The sequence below is a fragment of the Drosophila ficusphila genome, unplaced genomic scaffold (assembly GCF_018152265.1).
Source record: "Drosophila ficusphila isolate 14025-0441.05 unplaced genomic scaffold, ASM1815226v1 contig_791, whole genome shotgun sequence".
NCBI lineage: Eukaryota > Metazoa > Arthropoda > Insecta > Diptera > Drosophilidae > Drosophila > Drosophila ficusphila.
The window spans coordinates 9,193,420-9,211,525 of NW_025064737.1; the positions used below are offsets into that span (position 1 = coordinate 9,193,420).

The following is an 18,106-nucleotide window of genomic DNA, read 5'->3' on the forward strand; positions in this document are numbered from 1 at the left end:
TTTTCACTGCGTTTTAATCAACTCGCGGTTTATGGCCAGCTAGCCAGCAAACCAACAAACCAGCTAACCGGCTAGACCGTAAAAGCCAAGCCACCTTTACCGCGATTAAGGGATATTTATGGAATTATGACCGCAATTACGATCCCTTTTTTGTCGAGAAGTTGAGTAGGTGAGGTGCCGAATTTCGAGCCGAAAACCGCACGCAACTTCGATGGCTCGATGGTTCGCCGTTTGATGGCCAACGACTGTGACTGGCGCTAATGACTTTAGTACCTCCCATAAATCCCAACAAACAGAAAAGAACAGAAACAGAGCGGCATTCATTGAGCGTTTGTGCTATTAAGTGCGCCATCAACGATGGCGCTCAATTGAGGAGATTCCTCCATAAAACGGCCAAACAGCAGAAAGGCAGGAGTCCTGCTCTTCTTGGCGGGTCGGAATGCACTTAACACCTGATCGGTAATGAAGTGTGCACGGTAGCGATGTGTGGCTGCTATTTCTGGATTGTATTTTTAGGCTTTTACCCAGTCTGGAATTTGGTGCAGGTTCACGCTTAACCCTTGAACTCGGCCATAAACAGATTGACGCAATCGCACTCTTGAATTTAATTGCTGCCCTAGCAAACTTAATTAAATAGTTCTTTTGGCAGCCAATAAAAAAAGGTTATTGTTTTACAGATAAGCAAATAATGACGCTCGTGTGTTGCTTACTTTATTACGAAATAGTTAAGAAGCATGTGTAAACAATTACGAAAAAAATTATTATTCGACGCTTTTCATAATTTATACTTGAAATAAATGACCTGATCACCTTTTACATGAAGCTCTACTCTTTTAATAATGTCATAAATTAATTTAATGTTATCTCCTTCAGTTACGTTCTCATTATAATTCATTCGCATGATTTTTTTAATCTCGGTTCACACATTTTAAATAAGAATGAATAGTACAGTTGACTTGTAATGTTGGAGTTTTATATCAACAGAAATCTTTCTAGATCAGATAGCGCAAGCATTTGTGGTTAACTTTATTAAAGTAACACAATTTAAATTTTAAATTATTTTAATGCACTTTTGAGCAAGCATAATCAACGTAAAATGCCAAATATTTTTTAGCCAGATGGATTTTTTCCCCCTTAAGACATTTAGGAACTATTTAAACACGATTTTAAAGGGAATAGTCAGTATTTCACACACGAACAGCCGCGGCAATTGGCGATTGCACCTTTTGGCAGTAAAGTACGTTCGCAGCCTTGAAGACTTGACACCTTTTGCTGGGTGGCCTTGCATCGGTTGCAATACTTATTCAAATTGGACACGCCTCTCACGTCCGGCGATTCGTTTCATGAAGGACTGGAAGTCGGGGCACTTACGTGACTTTTAGTGACAGATATATGGTATATATAGTCGTGGTTTGTGGTCAGTTTGGTCAGCAAAACTGAACGGAAAGCGACGGCGGTTTGTCAAGAGTTGAGTCTCCGAATTTCAGCTTCATTTTCACTCGCGCACCTTTCGGTTGGTTAAATGGGTAATTGGCCAAATGTCACTTTAAACGAGGGAGCCTTGATTGGTAATTGCGAGGGGAGCCTAATAAGTTGGCCGTTCGCCTATTGATTTGTTGTTTTCGTGGCGCTGTTTCGATTGCTTCGCGCGCTGCGATCCGCTCTACACTAACAAGAAGTTTACGACCAAATGCCATAAAATGCGATGTAAAAAGTCGACGAGGCTGGAAAATGTGTTTTCCGTTGGGCCCCCCTTCCATTTTCCCCCTCTCTCTCTGTTGTCTCCCTCGCACCCATGCGCATGCCCCAGCATGCTCTCTCTGTCGCACACGCACACCACTGTATCGTGTGTATCTCTAGCTCACCGCGTATCTGTATCTGTGTGTCCGCTGGTGCGCCTGCCATGTGTATCTTTTGCTGTTGTGTATCTCTAAAATGAAATAAAACCACCCCTCGTCCGCTCTGCCTTCCATTCTCATTCTCATTCTCGTTCGCAGCCATTTTATTGCTCTCTCGCTTTGTGTCCTCTCCTTTGTCCGTCTTCCTTTCCCCTTCCCCCTCTTCTGCACAAAGGGAGAAAAAGAATGGGAAAAACTACAAGAATTTCTAATCAGCAAAGTCTTTCAGCGTTTGAAATGCAATGGAAACATCTTTGGCATTGTCTCGCTCGAGAAAAAAGCCTTTAGGATGCTCTTTGGAATTACGGTTTCTGACTTGAGATTCCTGGGAAACTGCTCTTATTGCAAAAGACATTTAACCCGAAGCACAAGCCTTTGGCTTTGGCCCAATGGATTAAACTTAGAATAGAAATTCACTTAAACTTCTGAGCAGCAAACTGTCTTTATTTTTTTAATCAAAGGCAAGTATTAGAGTACTGCTAACCGATTGACTATTAAAGCAACAAAGCCTCTAGTTTATTGAGCTGAATTGCCAATGCTTTTTAGAATAAATGCACAATGATACTAGTATAATTTATACACCGCTCTAAACTATTTTACGATGGCTTTAAACATAGATATAGTGCTTTTAATGGAAGTAAACACTTTAATGGAATATATGTGCAAACACTTTATTTTATGTGGACCCAATTCAACACAATATTTATTTCTGGTCGTTTTCTGCAGCAAAGTAGAAATAGAAACGAATGTGTAAGAAAAAACGTTTTCTTATAAGTTTAAAAAATGAAAATAAATAGTATGATAAATATATGTATCTTTTTAAATAAGTATGGATATGGAAAAAGTAATTTGTATACTACAATCATAGCTTTTGATCAAACATAAAAGTAAGCAAAGGTGTTTTCACCAAATATTTACACCATTAAAGCATAGTTTTCTGTTTGAATAATCTTGTATAAAAGAAATGCCCACTAGAAATGCAAACAAAGCCCTTCTCCATTCCTTGGCTTAGGATGGAAATTGTATTTTTGTCAACACAAGCACGTGTGTGTATTACATTAGAGCCCCGCACATATAATATTACAAGATGGTGTAACTTCTGGGACTCGGAGGCAACGTTATTTCGGTAGAATGCTAATGCAGATTCCTTTCCATTCCGCTCGGGGGTTGCGATTTTAATGGGTTTTCCCTTCCCCGGTTTTACGAGCCTCGGAAGCGGAAGCAGAAGCCGAACCCGAACCCGTGCCAGAATCATCACCATCACCCCCAAAAAAAATACACGCAAAATCCCCAAGCGAAGCCCAAAATACCCCGAGCCCATTCCGCTTGTGTGGGCTTTTACGAGCTTAATTCGTTTGCCACCCTCGCAATTTAGGGGTGTGCAGCGCCATTTCCAGGGGAGCCCTACCCCCCAAAGAAAGGGCCGCAGCAGGGATCCATTATAATTTTACAAAATCCGAAAGTTAATCATACAAAAGGCAGGCCAAAAGTACAGGCACACAAAAAAAACCTTCATTTGAGATAAATTATAAAAAGATTCAATGTTTTTTGAGCGAATATATAAAACACTTTTTTTTAAATCTATAAAGAAATAATGAAGAATTATAATATTATCTAGTAGCCAAATAATGATTTTTGGTTTTAAAAAAAATCGAATTCTGTACTATTAAAAGATCTTTTAAACAAGTACAGCTTTCTTTTAGATGAACTTAAAATGATAACGAAATTATTTTTGTCACATTCCTGATGCATTTCCTTTATAAAACAATACGTGTATTGGCACTGGTTTTCGCATCAAGTTAAACAAATTACTTATTTAGAAGGCACTTTAAATAATGTTTCTATACTTGCAGTAATTTATTTTCTATGTGTAATGGACTACGGTTTTAGCTATGGGATCTGCGCATTGCAGATGGGTCTCATGTTGCCGGGCCGTAAAAACCAGCCGTAGTCTCCCAACCACCACATCTTCTTTGAGAAACAAACAAAGTTTGGGATTAGAAGAACCCATCCTCCGACGGGGGACACAACTGCGAATCTTTTTACATTACTTTGCGCGGCAATTAAAAAATGCCAAATGTCCTGCAATCGGGCAGCAAAATGTGGAGCGCTGCTGGGGAAGCGGCCATCTTTATGATTCAATTTATCTTTTTATCAATTTGCTGGTCACTCGGCGAGCTCGGTGGTCCGACCGCCATACAATTCCAATTTAACGAGTACTTAATTTGAGCAAGTGTTTGCTTGGCTGTAAATATTTATGGCCATCGTATGTGCTCATTTTGCCCACTCGCCCGCCGGCTATCTCCCTCTATCTGTCCGACTGCCGGGCGTTCCATAACTTTATTGTTTTATTGCCATTATTATGCATTATTTTTATTGGAACAGTCGTAAATGAGCGAGCACCCGCGTCGGCCAATTGGTCCAACTGCAATTAGCTAAACGCTTTTCCCCGCCTAATTAGACGCTGGCCCAGTGGCCATTGGCATGTGGTCCTCGATTCGATCAAATGTCAGGGCAATCAAAATAATAGCATTATGGTCTTCATTGCTGCGCCGCCGAGCGGAACGCTCAGCCAACGGAAAGTCATTTCGAATTAACATTTCGGGCCTAAATTGGGCAATGAACTGCGAAATGGCTAGAAGTGTTACAATTTGATTAAGTAAAAGTTTGACAAACTCTTATACAAGGTCTTTATTATTATTTTTATATATATTTCTCTTAGAAGATAGTTATAACTATGTTATAACCATGTAATACAAAAACATTTAAAATGCTATAAGCTATCATTTCATTTTCATTAAAACTGATTTGTAATTTTAAACACAGTATTTATTTTATGATTGACAACAAGACTTTTTCAAAAATCATTTTGAATTCAATTTTTAAGTATTTACCAAATATTGTTTTTTATTGGACAAGAAGCAGTAATAAATAATTTTTATGAATTTTGAGTATTTCTTGACTAGTTCATTAGCCAAACAATCCACTTACCGTCGTTCAACTCGCTTTAAAGTAAATTAAATGCAGTTAAAAACTGGTAAACTTCTGATTTATCACCTCCGATATTTACTCTTGAGAATAAAGATTTTGCATGAAGTGCCAGCGGAGTTTCTTCATGTTTTGCACTAAGGTATTTTGTCAATTTCAGGTCAAACTTTACACTCCACACTTTTAGATTTTAACAATATCCGAACCTTTCCACTGCATAAATCCAAATCTGTTCTATTAATTAAACATTGATTCGATGTTCGATCGCGAATGGTATTAATTATGGCCAGTGGTCGAGCGGCGATTGAGCCAGATTAACCCAAATCGGGGCCGGGATTAAGTCGGTGCTAGTGCTTTATGGCTGACACTCCGCGGTTTTAATTTCGACTTTATGCGGCGATGATGACGACGACAATGACGACTCGCGGTACTAAAACGCCATTGTAAAGTGGTAAATACTCGGGCGGCGCACCGTAAAAAACGCCAAGCGCCAAAACCAGAACAACAGCCTTTAAGAGGTATACACACAAACACGCACACACATACTCTCGAATGTGGTTGTGTGTGTGTCTGCTCTGCAATGGTGTGTATGTGTGTGTGCGAGTGGGCCTGTGTGTGCGAGAGTGAGGCGAATACGAAATCACCACTTTGCGCCGCTCTGCGAGTGGAAATCTCTTGGCTTTCGGTTGGTTCGCTCTCTCGCTCTCGCTCTCGTGATTTCCACATGACCCCAGGATCCCCTTTTCCCCCTCAGCCCCCCTTTTCCCCTTTCCCCCTGTGTCATAGGCGTAGAAAATTGAAAATTCGAGTTCGGACGACGTGGCTGCTTGCAATGTAGAATGGCAATGGAAATGGAAATGAGGAAAAGCGGCAAAGCAAAAGACACCCCGAAGAAGAGGATACAACACCTGACGCACACATCCAATCGATAAAACCGAACACCTTTCTAGGCACTAAAAGCCAGCCTCGGAGGCAATAACCAAAACCAAAGGAAAATTAAGCCAAGATGGCCATTAAAGCAATCTCAACTAATCCGAGGTTTTGCGGCACTTTTTTTTTTTTTGAAAAATAGTTCGTAAATCATGTATTAACTTTGCAGACTGCAGATATATCCTCTGGCGAATCGATTATAATAAATAATATTTTTATAAAAGATAGAAAACGCATTTTTAATGCATATCAATCGTTTGAGAAAACGTCGATACATTAAATTCTTTGAAATGAGTACAAAACAACCTTCAATTATGTTTAGAATATATTTAAGACTTTTTTTAATAAAACAAAAAACATTTCCAAGAAGTTACTTATAAAAAAAGTTTAGCAATAATCAGAAACCTACCTCATTGTTTTCTTGGAAATTGTAATACTTTCAAAATCAAAATTCTATGAATTTACATTTCGACATGTGCTCTGTGGTCTTATTAAAAAAGAGATAAGAATGGTTGACACGTGCAAGATTGATAATTCGCTTCACAAGTTCCAAATATTTTCTATGGAAAAATAGTTGGAAAAATGTTAAAATTAATTATGAGCCTCACAAAGTTTAATTTAAGGAAAATGGTCGTCAAAGTAGACTTAGGTCTGAAAACAGTTTCCACAATTCATTGGGGTTTGGTGGAATCCAAATTACGAGCGAATAATTTACGATTCGATTCAGTGAGCTTGAAAATATTTAGCAATTTGCCGAAATGGTCCTCCGCCTTCGTCCTCGCCAATAATTTGATATTTTCTGGCAAGCAAACGCAAACACAACTCCCTCCAAGGAAGTCGGCCATCTTGAAAGGACATTTGCCGATGGTTGGGTTTTGTCTGGGTAGCAATGGTGGTTTTTGATTTTTGGGTTCTGGGTTTGCCGGCTTCTGCTTTCTGCTTTCTGCCTTCTGGCTTCTGTGTCGTTTCGCTGTCCTTGCTGACAAAAGGACGGCTGCTAATCGGACTCGGACTGGGCGATACATTTAGGAAATTGTGCACCATTTCGGCATTTTCGCATTCCAAGGGGACGAACGAAGGAAGGAAGGCGGGCGAGCACATTTACGACTTATAAATTATCGTTGTTTTTCCTTTAGTTGCGCTGCCGGCCGCAGGACACCCAGAAGGACATGGGAATGGGAATGGGAATGGAACCAGGATGGAGGGACCAAGCATTGGCCGTCGCTGATTGTGGAGTTTTTGGGACATTAAGACAGTGACAGGCGCAATTTATGGCCTCCGCAGTTGCCGACCACAGGGCTTGGCCCTCATTCTCCTCGCCTGCCACTCGCATTCACTTCACTTTGCTTCACTTTCGAGGGCGGACCCTCACACATGGGGTCCTTGGAGCAGGGCTTGGCCTCGTCCTGCCCTGCCAACTAATTTCCAATTTGACTAATGAAAAATTGGCTTTCTGTGCGGCAAACCTACACACACACACCCACACACTCGCAGGCCAACTAAACGCTTCAATTGGTGCGCATCGCAAGCGGAATTGGTAAAACCCCAGCTCGCTGCCACTGGAGATTAAAATTCTGGGAAAGATACGGCTGAGCTGGGTCATCTGGAGCTCGCTCCTTGACAAAATCGCTTGAAATTGCATTAATTTTTTTTTTTTTTTTTTTAAATTTAGTCAAAGCGAGGAGTACTTTTGTTTGAAAAAAAAAACTTTACTGTAAACTTATACCTTTTTTTAAAATGGTTTCATTGATTTGAGCGGACTAAATAAATTACTTCCTTTATCTATGCTACATATATAGAACTTGTTCATCAAACTTGTATAGCTTTTAATTTATATAATTAAAAAAACTACTAATTTAACACATTTTTTAATAAAATGTAATCATTGCTTTACTTTTTACTGTGACTAGTAAACATATGATTACATTTTGCAATATGTTCCACCAAAAACAATATTATTTATCTGAAGGTGTTGTCAATTCACTTTAAAGAATTTACTTCCCAATCTAATCTACCAAACTTGTGGTAAATTCGGTTTTATTATTCGACTTCACACTTCAAGTCGGCCTCCTTTTTTCCGCCGAGCTCCAAACCATTAAATCTGTTATGCAAATTACATTTTTGATTTTTTTAATCGTGCCATTAAATCCACTTGGTTTTATTATAATTTGTTTTTCTCCATCTTGGCGAGGTTGGTGGGTTGGTTCCTGTTCTAAGACCCAATGCATTTGACATCAGCTGGCTGGAAGCCATTTTAATGCTGCCAAAAAAAAATGTAATTTCCTCCGCCGTTGTCGTTTTTTCGCTTGGCCATAAAAGAGATGCACAACTTCATCGGCTCATCAGCGTAAAGAAATCGTTCGGAAGAGGCAACAAAGATGGTGGATGGCGGAATGTCACAGTTAATCGAGCGGAAGTGGAAAAGGAGAAAGGCAAAAGCAGATAGGAGAAAGGAGAAAGGGGTTTTTCTCAATATCCTTTTTCATCCCTCACTCCGTCACTCATCCGCCCCGTGGCCGCGGATTGAAGATGAGCCAGCAGCAGCGGCGGGGAAACTATTCGACTGCCAACCGTTCTGGAAGCACTGCTAAGTTTTAGTATTTTGTTTAATTGGCTATAACCGTTTTTTACAATCGGACGGCCACTAGGAAGAGCCAGCATTCCCCGCGAAGCCCGCCCCTTCGCTATTTACTCGCTGCAGTAGTTAAAACGGTTGTAGGTCTTAGGGCTGGTGCTTTTATGGAGTCCGCTCGGATTGTAACCAAACTGTTGTGGCCCATTCGCGAAACGAAATATTATCGACGATCCAAACTAATTGAGACATAAACTTAATTTGATGGCTGATTTCATAAAAACGAATCAATGCAACTTGCTGTGGGAATCAGAATTGCGTGAGGCCGTCGGCTTTGCACAGAACTTCAATTTACATAACAAACAAAAATCCAAACAAACCCGAAAAGAACGGGGGAACAGAAGTAAGTGAAGCGAGTTCATTATGCAAATAAACAAATGACTATTCACATACATATATTATCATGAACTGTTAGGTCATAAAGCACATTCATTCTACTTTTTTTTTGGCCTTTTATGGCCCCGACTTTTGGGTTTGTGGGTTGGGAAAGTGACTATTCTGATTTATCATTCGTTATGGCCCAATGGATGGCGAACTGACACATACTGCTGACAACTTTTTTATCTTGATGAGTAAACTAGGTAATATGTCATTATTAATAGGGTATTTTTGACACCTTTCACATATTTAGTGTTTTAAAATATAGCTTTCTTTGTTTTTATTGCTATTTAGCATTTCCACCAAGAGATGAATTGATCTCTAAAAAACGGTCAGCTAGGCATTCCATATTTAAGATTCATGGAATTCATATAAAAACACTTAATAGATTGACTCCGTTTGTAAGGTAGGTTGAAAGAGATTTAAAACTAGTAAATGTTTTAATGTTTATGAGATATAACATTTTGTAAAGCACGTAAATATTTATTGTAAAGGAGTCTAACGAAATTGTAAACAGGTTGTCAAATAAATATTGTGCAAATTTTTAAGTTAAGCAGTAAGGAATATTCCTTAATAATAAAATACCAAATGCACATTTTTGAAATTTTTATTTGAGAAAAACTCTCCACGCTATAAAAACGTTGTGATTTCGATTTAATTGAAATTGGGCTTCAAGGGAAGCCTTCAGTTTTTCCTCTCTTGAAGGCAATATCTGCCTGCAGATGTGACCTGCTGCGATGATGATGGAACAGGCTCTGGACTCCTCGGCCTGCATCCACATCAACATCCCAAAGGAACGGGTCCGGATGGGCTCTGCTGATGATAAGTCAAGATACTCCCGTCCGAACAAAGGGGCTATAATTTATGTAAATGCGAGGAGTTGGCCCAACCACACAGCACCAGCATGACGTTCGTCGAGGAGTCGTGTTTCGGGGTTTCGAGGTTTGGGGTCCGTCAAAATGGTGGCTGAAATGGTGGATCAGGGAAAGGGAAGCCGAGGGACCGTGGACGCTGGCTGACGGGATGGAAGATTGCGGCGACTGCCCGCGCCTCGCCTTCAATTACAAACACATAAATTCTCATTTCCATTTGACACATGACATCCCATAAAACTTGTTAAAAAGTACGGCCACAAAGGCCCAGCCTCGACGGAGATGCGATTTAACTTCGGATTGGGAACGAGAATGGGAATGGGATTGGATTCGATTTGATTGGATTGCCGAGGAGCAGGGGAGTAGAGGGGGAAACACTGCATCCAAAATGGTAAATTCTGCTTCACAATCTCAACGACCCCTTGGCCATAAAAAGAAGAGGGTTCCCGCTTTATTTTCTTTACGGACGCCGAATGATATCAGATTTCTTTACTCTTTTTTCATCTCATTTCGTTTCGTTTTGGTTTCGACTGTGAATGTGAATGTGGAGTCTGAGTAAAATGGCGGAGTCGCATTAAGCGCGGCCTTTTATGGAGTCCGCCCAAAGCTGCGTACAAAAGCGGGCCTCATTATATAAATCTCATTGATCCGCCATTAAAAGATACACAATTTAAATGCCCAGCCGCGGGGAGTGCAACAAAGACGAGCTCCGCTGCTTAATGGCCTTGGCCACAAGGTCTGCAGCAGTTACATTTCCAGGAAAGTAAGTGGCGGTGGAAAGCGAACGAGAAGTTCTCCGAAAGGAAATCACAACTCTTTAGTCCGATTTTCTGTCATTCGAAAAACAAAGTATCCAAGCGGACAATCTACCCTAAATGGCATTCGTGAGTGGGATAAGTTTGAATCCACTTTGTGACAGCCATTCGCATAAGCTCCTCAAACATTTGATGCCATAAAAACGACATTGACATTTTCGCAAAGTCCGTTGCCGGCAATAAATTTGCTTCCTTCTGGCATTTTCGTTTATTTCTACTCATTTCTTTGGCATTTCGCAGACAAAAGGAGCTGCCGACATTGTAAGAAGCTCGGGGCTATTGTCTCTGCAGGAGAGGGTCACTTTTGAGCTGGCTTTTACGAGTCCACGTAGCGAGGAAACCGTCTGTGGCGATTTGGATTTACGAGGACGCTTAGATTTCGCGATGGACGATGGAGCACAAACCGTTACTGCCGCACGTGAAGGTCCGCCGGCGATTTTGGAAAGCGTTTTTCGATTGCTATCCAACGGATATCCCATCCTCAACTCGAAACGAAAACCGATCCGCGACCGCCGGGCAACACATGTTGCACGCCGCTGAGCTCGCAAGCCGCACTGATTTGCATCCTGGCAAGGATAACAGTATTACAGGGCCACAACCACACAAGCCTTTCGACCTTGAGGATACCACACCGCTCAGCACTTTGCGCACACAGGACTCAACTCTTTTCATGGCCTCCAAATGGCTTTAGAAACCGGATCGTAATGGCACTGCATTCGCTTCAAGGACACGCAGTGTATCCTTTCATTACGCAATGTTACGCCCGATCGACGAAGCCGCATTTGGGCCAAGGTCATCGCTTAATGTTTATGCTAGATCATAAAGAACGGGCGAGTCTCGAACGGAAATAAAGGGTGCCGATGGGAAAGGGACATTCGGGTGTTTATGAGAGCATTTCGAACACTCGTTTATCGCTTCATTTATGCTAGCTAATTATAACTTTAAACGAGTTTCACTCTGGCGAGTGGATGTAAAATGTTCAAGTAAAGATTTCAAAGGGCCTTGAACTCGCGTATTCGAAAACTATGCCTTTTTAAATCAGGTGTTTTGTAATCTTCCCATACTACTTGTATGAATTAAAGAGTTTAGTAATGATTCTTTATATGTAATGTATATATTGAGGCGACTTATATTTAAAAGAGTTTTAATAACCACATACACACTTAAATACTGATAACAAAAAGTCTCGAACTCTCCCATTTGACCAAACGTCTTTCGATAAGACATTCATTATCACCTACCAAAATTCCCAATTTGAATAACGTTGTGGTTCCGTTTTTTATTTGGTAAGCTCAGGTTAACATAAGGTCAATTCTGCGTATTTTTCCAAAATTACATTTTGAAATGGTGCTATAGGTCAGACATAATTATTGCATGTCCATGCACCTGATAATTGTGAATTGTATTAAATATAAATTTTGTATATACAAAACTTCGTTCCTGTCAAAATCTTTTTCAGCCTGAAATATGAAAGAGATACAAACATACATTTGTCGAATTTTTTATGTCAATTCTTCCTGTAACAACCTTTTAATAAGAACGGGTATTTTTAAATATACACATTTAGAGGAGTATCAAGTTGCTTAATCGTCTTTTCTCATAGCTTACAAGGCTTGTAAAGTAAGAACGAAATAGCTGCAGAAACATTAGGATTGGTTTTTTAATATAAATGTTCAAGCTTTATTGGGTTAAAAACCCAATAAATACATTATGCACCCAGTTTTATGTGATTTGTTTGTTACGATTTCGAGTAAGCACTGTACTTTACTTGGTAGAAAGCTAATCCTTTATAGGATTAAAACTGTTGACTAAAAAATGACTAAAGCATGGGTATGGAAATTTATACGCCAAATCCAAAAAGACGTTACCTCCAAATTCAGTAGCTCAAGTGGTGTGTGTGTATATGTGCATGGCTTCAAATCGTTGGCGGCCATCATGGATTTAGGCTCCGCCCCTTTTAGTATACAAACCGTTTTCTCAGCTCTTATATTTTCAGTGCGTAACCTGACTTATAAAAATATTGCGCACACTCCTCAATAGATGGCGTTATACTGACGTTTCTGTCGTCTGTTTAACGTCCGACCAAGTCCAACATGAGGTGAACTCATTATCTGCCCTAAATATATGGATTGAGACTTTACTAAAAGCTTTTAGTGTATCACAACACCTTACAGATTGAACTTCAAAAACACCTTAGATAATACAAGAACCATTATTTGGGTTTAAAGGACCTAAAACAGTGTTAAACTATAAAAACAAAATCATTCTGGAAATTGAAAATAAATTATATAGCTGGATATATTAAAATATAGCTGCAAAGATGGTTAAACTTTATCTTCTGGAAAACAATTAAATGGAAATAATAATAGAAGAAAAAGTAACACAATTTTTAATATTTTATGGTTAAATATACATATATAAAAACTGTTTCAAAATAATGTTTGCAGTATTATACGATTGTGATTATAAATTAAGTCCTGTATAACGACGAACTTGATTTTCTTTAAAACTGTTAAAAAAATTGTCTTACTGCATTTAACTTAAAAATCCATTGACAATTATAATACATATTTGTTTTTGACTATATATGAACTTAAATAATTTTTTTTCTCTAAGATTCCTGAAAATGTACTACCCATATAAAAACAAAATATTGCCCACAAACCCTTCAAATTAGCACAGATCTGGCAACCCTGCGTTATCTGCACGCCATTACTTCCTCGATATGCCCCGCCCACTGTCACTGCGCAGCAATTAAGAAACGTATCTGTATCCGCTTGAGCTGCAACAATGTGTGCGGCCATTAGAGTCACAGATACGCGATACGCACGCACACAGTAACGAAAACATTTGAAGATAAGGTGGTGGACTCGGAATGGCAATGGTTGACGATAGATAAAGAAAACCGCCGAGGGGTGGAAAGTGGAAAGCGAGGGTGGTGAGCGTGGCTCCATTTCGCGGAATTGGATTAAGCGACGGCGGTTCTTAAGTGCCGCCATTCCATTTCCCGTTATTTCAGCGCGGGCTTTTATGGCCGTACGTGATCTTGTAGAGCGAATTTGTACGGGAGTCGTGGGAATTTCCCAGATGCCATAAACGAAGAATGGCGACCGGAAATCTGTTACTTCCCTTCTCTGCCCCCTCAAAGGATTACTGCAAATAGTATCACGCACTCTCAGATAGTGGAAAAGAATTAAAAAGGACATAAAGCACGGCTATGATAACATTGTCGTCTTTTTATGGCGTCTTGACTGGATTCAGATGCGTGGGAATGCATGCAGAGCATCGTTTTGCATTTCCTTAAAGTGCTAATTAAATACATACAAACTATTTTATAATTCTGGGAAAAGATATGTTATTTACATTTCATTTTTTAAACAGTTTCATAAAGAACTACCTACAAATCTTTTAAGCCATTCAACATATTGAAGATCATGAAATTCGTTTTTTTTTTAGTTCCCTTCTTAACATCATTAATTATGACAATACTTTAACATCCTTATAACTTAGATATAACTATATATTTTTATTGAAACTATGTTGCAAATTTATTAAAGAGATTAAGTGAGTTTTTTGACGACATAACATTTGAACTGCATAAACCTATGCCACTTTAAAAGAAGAACAACAAGAAAGGAAGCTAGCTTCGGCAAGCCGAAGCTTATATACCCTTGCAGTCACTAAATATGTCGAACAAAATACATAAAAGCTAAACAGCATCGAAGCTATGACAATTTTTCTATTAATTTTCCAAATTGTTCATATGACAGCTATATGATATAGTCGTCCGATTTTGATGAAATTTAAATTGTAACTCAAGACTCATTAGAAAACTCTATATTCCAAAAACCATGATTGTCTGATGAAAAACAACGAGGTTATAATTTTATTTCCGTTATTTCTATATAGATTTTTCAATCTTTCCTATGGCAGCTATATGATATAGTACTCCGATTTTTATGAAATTTTTTTCTCGATTTAAGAGTATTTCAAAAACTTGATGTTCCAAAAATCATGCTCGTGGCATTAAAAACAACGACATTATAATTTTTTTCCATTATTTATATATATATTTTTTGATCTCTCCTATGGCAGCTATATGATAGAGTTATCCGATTTTGATAAAATTTAATACGAAATTCAATAGCAGTTAGAAAACGCCATCTGGAAGAAATCAAGTCGTTCTGATCAAAAACAACGGAGTAAGAATTTTTTATTTCATTCTCTTGTATGGGAGCTATCCGATATAGTCGGCCGATCCGGCTCGTTCCGACCTATATACTGCGTGCAACAACTACACAACTTTTGGGAAAGTTTCAGCGAGATAGCTTTAAAACTGAGAGACTAGTTTACATAGAAACCGACAGGAGGACAGACGGACAGACGTACAGACGGATTTGGATTCTGATCGTGATGCTGATCAAGAATATATATACTTTATGGGGTCTGAGGTGTCTCCTTCACTGCGTTGCAAACTTCTGACTGAAATTATAATACCCTTTTGCTCTGCAAGGGTATAAAAATAACTGTTTACTATTTATTTAACTCTGTTTTTTAAGAAAAAAAAAACATATTCAAAAATAATTTAAACATAAAGTGCAGTAATAAAAATATTTTTGTTTAAGTCTTTTAAATCTTTGAAATCTTTACTTTTTTTAACAATTAAGTGAAAGTACAAGTCTTTAAAACTTTTTCAAACTTTTATTGACATTATCGCAATAATTATAACTGATTCAAACCATTGCAATGCATTGTGCAAAATAGTTTTTATAGAGTTAAACACACTTTTATTATTTATATACAAATTTGTTAAAGTCAAAATGAATCAACATAAAATTGATAACTATTTACACAATTAGAAAAAGATTATTATTTTTGGCTTAATGTTAATGCTTTCTTTTGAAAGTTAAATATTATAATCTTTAATTTGCGATTTGCGATTTGTTTTGCACCTTAGAAGTCACATTGAATGAAGTCTTAAGCTCAAGGTAAAATATATATGTGACTTATTTCTTAAAACGAAAGAAATTAGTTATAACTTTTCCAAATCCCCTAAATTCAAGAAACAAAAACTATACTCACCGAAGATCGCCACAAACTTAGATAACCTTTAATAAATTATCATTAAAGCGCCTCTGAACTTCACTGAATACAACTTCCGGAAAAGTCACTTGCCGTCGGCTCCGAATGCAATGGAAATTCGAAGGCGCGATTAATAAATTCTTATTGGCGATTAGGTGCAATAACAGATAATGGCGATATACAGTTTGCCACCGGTCTCCGATTTGATGATGGCTATAATTTAAAGCACTCAGTCATTGGGCCGGCGCGGAATGTTTATGAAAAGTGCACATTAAATCTTTATTTGTGGCCCAATAGTCTTTCGATTACAGTGTTATAGTTCCCGATGCCGTTGTAAACGCTGATGTTATTGTTGTTGGTTTATTGTTTTAACACTTTCGGAAAACAAGCACGCCGGCGGTGGCCAAGTGTTAGAGGCAGTTGTTTTTTCTTTATGGTTTTTGTTTTCTTGGTTTTTGTATTTTTTGTTTTTTCTTTTTTTGGAGTCGAGAATCGCAGCAATGCGAGGTGCGGAGCGTCATCGAGTGAACTGAATGGTGTGCGAGTTCTCCGCTGTCTGTGAATCGCTGTTAGTTTCCAGGAATCGCAATCGCATGGCCCACTCACACATTGAAACCCTGAGATATACGACGCCGACGCCAAGAGTCACCCAGTGCGATGCCAATAAGGCTATGGCTACAGCTATGGCTTTGGTATTGGCTTTGGTTATAGTCTGTAGGAAAATCGGCACACAACGGCGACCGTGACGAACACGTTACGGGGGTCCAAGAAAAACTTCGACTTCGACTTCGGCTCTCGGGTATCATAAATAGTAGATAAACAAATAAATAAGGCGGCGTGGGGAACTGCCTAGATATAGATATATGACGGGGCATATATCTTTCGAATCGCACCCGCACCCTCGAAGGAAAACGCACGCACACACCCCACAAAACATTCGATATTCTTCGATTTCGATTTCGGGTCTTGGCATATAGTATTGCAATATGTTTGGGGTTGTTCTCGGCTCCTTTCCGTTCCAGATACATAAATTCGCCGGCGACAGGAATCAACCACCGACCGTTGACGCCCCCGCCCCAAGTATCCCTATCCGTATCCGTTTCTATATCAGTATCTGTATCGGTGTATCTGTATCTGCGCAGTGTAACAGTACCAGTCACTTGCCGCAGATACACGCAATCAAGCGCTCCGTGCCGCGTCGAAAATCAATCACCATCGACGGACGGATGCATTTTATTGTGCGCAGACTCCGTTTTATGGTGGCAAACTTTTCGGGGTGGATGCCCCCGCATGTGGCATGTTTCATGTGGCATGTGGCCTCTTATTTACTTTCCCAGCACTTAGGGGCGCAATATAGGGAGCATTAACTCGCAAATGTTGCCCGGATAAAGGGACGACCTGCCGAAATAAGTTTGACCCTCAATGAAACCGAAAGTCCTTAATCTGCAATGGAATAATTACTAAGAACTCTTTAAGTTTGCTCAACCCAAAGTCACTGCTTATAATAAGGAAACCTTTTGAAATGTTACCATTTCCAAAGTAAATTGTATTATTTAATATTTACAGAGGGGCAGAACATTTTTTAACCTATTAAAAAGAATTCTAAGCTTTAAGAACTTTACTTTAAGTATTGTTGTATTAATTTTTCTATTTAACGAAAATTTTTGATTGGATTTATTACGTATGTGGTCAATTCCATAACTAACGCTTTAGTTAGGAGAGAAAGCTCCAGCACTAAATAAAATAAATGGTATAAGAACATTCTAACAGAAATACCTCTTTCGGATTGCTTGGGGTACATTTTAATCTGCTTTTGAACCCTTTGACCAACTTTAATATTTCCTGCATGGATATTAAGAATTTTAAAACATTCAAGTGAATCAGGAAATGTTTATAAACTGAAATGGAAAGTAAGTTCCGTAATAAAATCCTTCTTCTGTCCTCTAAATGTCAGGATTGTGTAACCTTATTGAGAACCTAACTGAACATGATGCTAATAGGAAAGTCAACAAAGGCGAGTTACTATAACTCTCGCAGTTAGTGTTCCGAACAGAAAGCAGGCCCTTTTTTCAACCGTTCTTCAGGTGATGGGGATTTGGGGGAGAGGGGATAGGCTATATAGGGAGAGGGGAAAAGGGGAGGGATGGGGGTACCGGACACAGCGCCATCGACACGGTCCAAAGAGCCGACGCGACGCCTTTCCACGTGTTTACCTGCGAAATGTGTTGCAAGCTCTGTGTTTCGCTGACTGCGGACACTTCCTTAACCGGGCTAAGACAAACCGCTAAGTGAGTGGACAAACAACGCGTGCTCGAGTCGTGCGACTAGTCCAAATTGTTTGGGTTCCTCCCTCAACACTTTCGTGCGAGGTTCGAAAAGAACGAAGGAAGAGCACAGGTGCGCTAAAATCTTGTAATCTAAGCAATATTTCTCAGTTTACCTAAAAACGTTGCGTAAGGTTTTCATTTGTTCCACTATCATAATCATTTTTTATACCCTTGCAGGAATCAT

General features: G+C 39.2%; 1 long non-coding RNA gene across 3 annotated transcripts in view; it reads right to left on the reverse strand.

Annotated features, from left to right (window-relative positions):
* The window catches only part of LOC108097598, a 41,990-nt gene extending 25,850 nt beyond the window's left edge, over nt 1-16,140 (reverse strand). Inside the window, exon 1 of one of the 3 annotated variants that reach the window (XR_001771801.2) lies at nt 15,596-16,140. This is a non-coding gene — a long non-coding RNA (uncharacterized LOC108097598). Of the gene's footprint in view, nt 1-1,371; nt 1,674-4,889; nt 5,318-15,595 lie in introns of those variants that run through there. The other 2 variants (XR_001771798.1, XR_001771800.1) reach the window with 2 other exon arrangements.
* Between the last annotated feature and the right edge of the window lie 1,966 nt (nt 16,141-18,106).